This window comes from Micropterus dolomieu, linkage group LG04 (genome assembly GCF_021292245.1).
Source record: "Micropterus dolomieu isolate WLL.071019.BEF.003 ecotype Adirondacks linkage group LG04, ASM2129224v1, whole genome shotgun sequence".
Classification (NCBI taxonomy): Eukaryota; Metazoa; Chordata; class Actinopteri; order Centrarchiformes; family Centrarchidae; genus Micropterus; species Micropterus dolomieu.
In genome coordinates this window covers 2532569-2539329 of record NC_060153.1, presented here as the reverse complement: position 1 = coordinate 2539329, position 6761 = coordinate 2532569, and the positions used below count along the sequence as shown (strand labels likewise).

Genomic DNA, 6761 nt, shown 5'->3' with positions numbered 1-6761 from the left:
GCACAGACTTAAATACTGATGCAGTCTTACCCATAGCTGGTTGGAGGTCTTTGTAATGTAAAGAGGAAATTGGAAAAGTCTGATTATGGCACTGATTGGCAGAAGAGTCTTCTCTCAGACATTTCTGTCTTCTCATCAACACTTTATTCTCCTTTGACCTCTCCATTATCCAGCAAAAACCTCACATACAACTCTGTCTCTTCATAGACCTTTGTCTCTTTAGCCTTCACATTCTTGATCCAACATTTTTTTTTCTCTGCTGATCACACCATTTGCCAAATAAACAAAGTGAAGAAAAGTGTAGAGGAGGAATAAAATGTTGTTGGTTTAGATATTCACAAATTGCACAGGATCTTGTCCATGTTAATGTTTTGCCCACAAAGAATGCAGGGCAGTTACCCTGATATACAGAGTAAATAGCCATTTTGTTAGAACGTATTTAGCCTGACTCTGCCTTTTTTGATACTGTAGATGTTTGTGGGGACAATATTCTGTTTTCCCCTGAAGACTATAGCCTATCACCCGCCTGATCTCATGTAATTTTCAGCCGTCACTAAGGCTGTGTTAGCTAGACAGGTGATGACGAGATACATCCCCACTCACAGTCTGCCCTACTAAGCTCTAATTGGCTTGGTTGTTACAATAGGGGAAACATCTGTTAATGAATAGAACACACTCGCTGAACGAAATTGTAGATGTGTGTAGAAATACCGTCTTTGAGTTGTCTGACCTTGACACAGCTTGGTAACGTGACTAAATTAACTAAGGTTACACTGGTTCTTTCTCCAAACAGAAAACAACAGTTCCCCACAGCAACGACAAACCTTTTTGAATCATTGTCAAATGTGAGATGTGGGCGTTTTGGAGATCTGGAACCAGGTAACTATAAGTCTCTTCAAAAGCTTTTTTTATTGTTTTAAAACGGTCACCTTTTTTAAATGTTAATTGTGAATGTTTCAGAACTGAACTCTTCAGTGTGGTTAAAAAACAAGTTGGGTCGACGATGACGATGAATTGGTTTCCCTCCTGCACTGAGGTCTGTTTTGAGTGAAAAGCTCTTCAAAATGGTGAAATAAATGGCATGTAGTGTAAAATCACTCAAAGATTGTTGATCATCGATGATAGCTTGAGGGGAGAGCAACTCTTAAAATACAGGTTTGTTATGGTTCACACAAACCAACCAAGATGTCTCTCACACACACACGCACACACACAGACACACACACAATCAGGTCACATACATTCTGTAATTCTGAAGATGAGTTGTGCAGCTATTTTTTTTGGTGGAGAGCCGTAGCATGCATTTCTCTATTAAGATATGTAAATTCATAATCTCTCAAAAGCCCATTTTTACATCCATTTCTGTCTGTCATTCAAACAGTCTTCATTCTCTCCTTCTGTTGAGCCTTTTGCCTCTTTTTCTGCTTCGGTCTCGTGGTTTGTATGTCTGCCTTTCTGCTGTCACCCTCTCCCCCCTGCCTCCATCCAAACAGCAAACGCCAATGAAGAAGACTTGTTTCGTCCCTAAAGGCCAATTGTCAGGCATAATTACCATCAGAGAATTAGAGGTTGAAAAAGCAGATTAGATAAGAGTGTGTTTCATTTTTTCCCCTTTCCTCTTCTTTTGGCATTGTTCCTCTGCACTCTTATTTTTCTCATTATTATAGAATTAAAGAAGAACAAAATAGTAAATTAAGAGTGCAGAAACAACGTGGAAAAAGAAAAATAATTGTTTGCATTGGGACTGCAACTAACGATTACTTTTGTAATCCATTCATTTGTCCATAAATAATGTTCAGTGCAAAAAAAAATCATATAGAAAAATGCCTTTTAACACGATGCCAGAGCCCTAGCTGACATCTTGAAATGTCTTGTTTTGTCTGACTAACAACCCCAAGCCAATATATATTAAATTTACAGCAACAGTGAAACCTCACTTTTGAGAAGCAAGAAACTGAGAATATTTGGTATTTTTACTTGATTTATGACTTAAAGGATTCATTAATTACCAAAATGGTTGACTATTGATATTCTGTCAATCAACTAATGCATTAATCAAAAAATAATTTCAGCACTAGTTTGCAATAAAGTTAGATATAGTTCAAACATGTGCTTACACTCAGTTGCCAGTTTAACGGTTTAACTGACAGTTGTTTGTATTAGGCTAAATAACAGAACACCTCTCTATATAACATTACAGTACAGTTCAACAGCACAGCAAACTACATCTAGGTGGGTATGTAGGTAGGTAGGTTTATTGTCACAATATAACAAGTTATAGAGTGAAATTGAGTTTTGTAACTCCCATATACATTACATTAATATACATTAATAAAATGAAAAATGGTAAACAGAAATAAACTATCATCACTGGAACAGTGCTGAGGATGAATTAGAGTTTAAAGCTGATGATACACGGGGCAACTTTTTGAGCAATGTTGCTGGGCAATGTTGCTGGTGGCAAGTCTGACTATGTTTTGAACGGATAGCGGTGGTGCAGGGAGGGTGGCGGAGTGATGGGGGAAGGGGATTACGGTAGCAATCTTTACTCATTACCATTGACGGCAACATTGCCCAGCACCATTGCTCTAAAAGTTGCTCCATGTATCATCAGCTTTAGAGTCTGATAGCTTGGGGGGAAAAGCTGCTCTGCAGTCTATATCTCTTCCCAGAAGGCAGCAGGGTGAACAGGCTGTGGCTGGGTGGGTACTGTCCTTTAGCAGCCTTTGGGCTCTGCGTAAGCACCTCACCTCACTGACATCACTGATGCTTGTGAGATGGGTACCAATGATCTTCTGAGCAGTTTTAATCACCCGCTGCAGAGCCCTCCGGTCCTGGGCTTATATATCTACAACTACAACCACCAAAATGAGCATACAGTTGAATCAGCACCTCTGTAAAACATTATAACATTATTGCATGGAAGATTTCTTACAAGACTGTTGTATTAGACTGCACTTCTTTTAGCTAGGTGTACCTCATAAAATGGCAAATGAGTGTATATGTATATATGTGTGTGTATATATATATATATATATATATATATATAGTATAGCATAGTATAGACACTCTCTTGTACAGACACGCACACCTATTGATTGATTGGGCAAACCTTCAATAAAACTCACCCCTCTGCAGCCATCTACCCCTCTCCCTGACAAACACAGACATGTAAACTGCATAAATGCCAACCCACACACACATCCAAACACACTTACACTTTCTCTAAAGCTCCAGCACAACCAACAAGCTTAGTGGAGTGAGGAGTAAAGCTCGATTTGGTCCTTTGGCACCCTGGAGTTTGGATCCTGTCCCCGCTCTTTGGCTATCCTCTGTCATTTCAGGCTTGCCAACTCTGTCGTTTCCTTCTCACACGCACACACACACACACACACACACACACACACACACACACACACACACACAGAGCATGCCAACTGTTACACTATCCAAGCCAGAATGACCATGTGTTGTTGTATCTTTCTAATGTCTCCATCATAACAGCAGCACTTCTAATAACACTTGATCACTTCTATGACACAACACGGTTTCTTTCCTTTTCTAATGTCCTCTATATTCTCCTCTGGTATTCAGATCAATAGTGGCTGACATCGTTAAAATGCAGCAGGACGATCTTCTCACATACACATACACACACACACACACACACACACACACACACACACACACACACACACACACACACACACACACATCTCCAAGAATCAACACAATAATTGAAATATTTTCAACCTGATTAGGTCTGGCCTGCTGGCTGGGTCGGTTGCTAGGGCTGTGCACCCTGGTTGCTAGGGGGAGTAAATCATCTGGCATTATTTGATTTCTGTTCCAGATATGAAACCGTTACCGCGGCGATTAAATGTCTCACAGCTTAGACACCTTGAGGGGGGAAAAGACTGAGGAAGAGAAAAGGGAGAGAGAGAGATTAAGTTGAGGAGGGAGGGAGGCAGAGGGAGGCCCCTCATGAGAAAGAAATATGGGAAAAGGTGAGAATGATGATGCCTAAATACAGAAATACACAGTGTGTGTGAGAGAGAGAATAACAAGGTAATAAGGATGAAATGTTTTCCTGCACTTCCATGTCTCAGGTGGGTGTTCTTTCCTCCTGACGACTGACAGGTTAGTGTGTTTGTGTGTGTGTGTGTCTGTGTGTGTGTGCACACATGGGTGACAATAACGTGTTTACACCAGCATGCATGCACAGTTTCCGATGAGGCTCTGTGTATGTGTGTGCACTCTGAAGTTGTTTGCACTGTGTTGATATAGAGACGTCTACAGAGTCACGGTGAGGGCACAGGGATCCGCCTACACATGGGAGCTGTGGGCGTTCTCAAATGTTTATAAAACACAAACTGAACCAAGTACTCCCGCTGGTACACACGTTATACACAGAAGGAGATGAGCAGAGAGGAAAGAAAAGACTGAGTGAAGGAAAATGTCATTCTGAGGGATGCTTTTTTACTTGTTTTTAATGAGACTACTTACATCCAAACATGTATGTTATAGCTATATTCAGATTCCAGACAATCTGCTTAAAATAAATGTATGCTTAATGTGTTTTCAGCACCACATATTAAAGTTAGTTGTACGTTGGAAAAGATGTTAACAAAAACTCTGATGCTCTGTTTGAAAATCTGTATATAAATTGCATTATGTGACAAAATAACATATCAAACCTCAAAACCTGTTTGTCTGTAGGCTCCAGTATCAAAGTTTGACTTGGTCAGATTCTTATCAAGAGAATGTGTTAATGTGGGCCTGTGGCTTCAGGTATGACACAGAAAGGCTAGTTTGAGTCATGGATCCATGAGTTTGAAGACCAAAACACTGCACAGCAGTTTATGATACTAGGAGGAGGGACTTCACAACTCACAGAAATGCCATTTATATACAGCTAATTTGCAACAGTAAATCAGTTTAGAAGGAAATGTACTGTAAACTGGATTATATATTATATATAATGAGGAAATGTTATTAAGTAACATCTGTGACATGTCTAACAAATTTTATTTCAGTAAAATGTTCATTGAGAACCTATATAAACCAAACCAAACTACAGAATGGACTCCTGAAACATTGCCTCTGAACATAATTTAGGTGGTGATTGTCACCCCAACACAACTTAAAACAATTTTGTGACTTTCCAGCAGGGTTGGTTTCCATATACAAAGCACACATGTTGTATTCTTTTAGGTAAAAATTTCAGATTCTTAGTAGGGCTGCAACTAATGATTATTTTGGTAGTGGACTAATTGTCAATTATTTATTTGATTAGTTGACTAGTCGTGATTACTTTTGTTACATATTTAAGTAATTAAATATCTTTCAAGTGAATTGGCGATTACAATCTCCAACACACAGCCTAACTAGCTAACGTTACCATTAAGTAAACAAGGTTTACTATTCAGAATGAACACTAGGAGCAAAGACAGCGTAGGCTACTCCCATAATTCACTGATTTATACTAACTAGACTTTAACTTCTTAACAAAGACTTTTGCTTTGGAATTATATAAAATAAAAGCAAATTAAAAGCAAGTACTAAAACCACAACTGTCCACTAACAATGTAATGTCTGTTTAGAATAATAAAGCAACAGTCCCCTTTCATACTACTTCTGTAGTTTATTTTTCCAAAGTGCTTATAAGTTTTAGGCTGTAACTCAGTGGAGAATGCTCTGCATAGGCTAAATCACAAGCCAGATGTTTCTTGATTTACTTTAAACCATTTCGCAGATTGTAAAGAATCACATTGAAAGTACCTTACAGTGGTGGCCTTTCCTCTGTCTCTGCAGCTCTGTTGTTGCTTCTGCAGTGGTCCGAATAACTGAGACCAGAGGGCTCTGAGGGCGTGACTGGCCGGCCGGCTGGCACCGCTAACCTTGCGGGCGCTTGTGGAGCTTCTCAACCTCGAAAACATTTGAGCACATTTTCGATTCGCCATCAACTTTCATAAAACTGCCAATATTCAAATCCTACAAAGTTGATTTCTTGCCTCAAAACCGCTCAAAAGTGTATTTAGTGACGAAATAGTTTACAAAACTTTCTGCCGTTAGCTTCTTTCTCCATTGCTTTCCGCCCCTTGCATGAAAGCAGAGTAGTCTTGGCAGACAGTGGAAGTGATACTAGCATCCTTAGCATTCCATGTAGTGCATTGCTGTTGCACAACCAGAAATGTTCTTGTATGTATGTAATGTATCTCTCCCTTAAACAGCATCTCTGTAATGACTTGTGAAAATGAATGAATATGAAATTTCACGTCAAGTTTTTATAATCGACGTCGTCCATTACGTCGACTAATCGTTGCAGCCCTAATTCTTTGTAATCTGTGTCTCTTCCCATTTCATGTTCACACAGTTCATGTTGACCTCTCATAGGTCGCATGAAGCCAGCAAGCCCTGTCTGATAGGATTACAGCAGTAAGCGCTTGTATTTGCAAGTAGCTGTATCTGGCTGTTTTTCTGTCAATCTCTCCCTCGGTGTGTGTGTGTGTGTGTGTGTGTGTGTGTGCGTGTGTGTGTGTGTGTGTGTGTGTGTCAGTGCAGTGAACATCGTTGAGTAATATAAAGCTACTTGAACGCGCTGTCAGATGGAGAGATGAAAATAAAAGAGGAAGAGAAATGATTGTGTACCACTCGCAGCACTCCACATGAAGAGCCCCCAGACCGTTTTATGTCAAGCACCCAAATAGTTCTGTATTTGATCACGGGTCCCCTTTTGATAAGTTTGTGTCCTTGCCCCA

At 39.8% G+C, this 6761-nt stretch overlaps 2 long non-coding RNA genes across 2 annotated transcripts; one reads left to right on the top strand and one right to left on the bottom strand.

Moving 5' to 3' along the window:
• Positions 1-2797: 2797 nt before the first annotated feature.
• Positions 2798-3799, bottom strand: LOC123970407. Its single transcript, XR_006824965.1, has 3 exons — positions 3754-3799; positions 3219-3365; positions 2798-2854 (listed from the first exon to the last, which is right to left on the bottom strand). It is a non-coding gene; the product is annotated as an uncharacterized LOC123970407 (long non-coding RNA).
• A 71-nt stretch (positions 3800-3870) lies between these two features.
• Positions 3871-6477, top strand: LOC123970154. Its single transcript, XR_006824889.1, has 3 exons — positions 3871-4007; positions 4110-4140; positions 5815-6477. It is a non-coding gene; the product is annotated as an uncharacterized LOC123970154 (long non-coding RNA).
• The last annotated feature ends 284 nt before the right edge of the window (positions 6478-6761 follow it).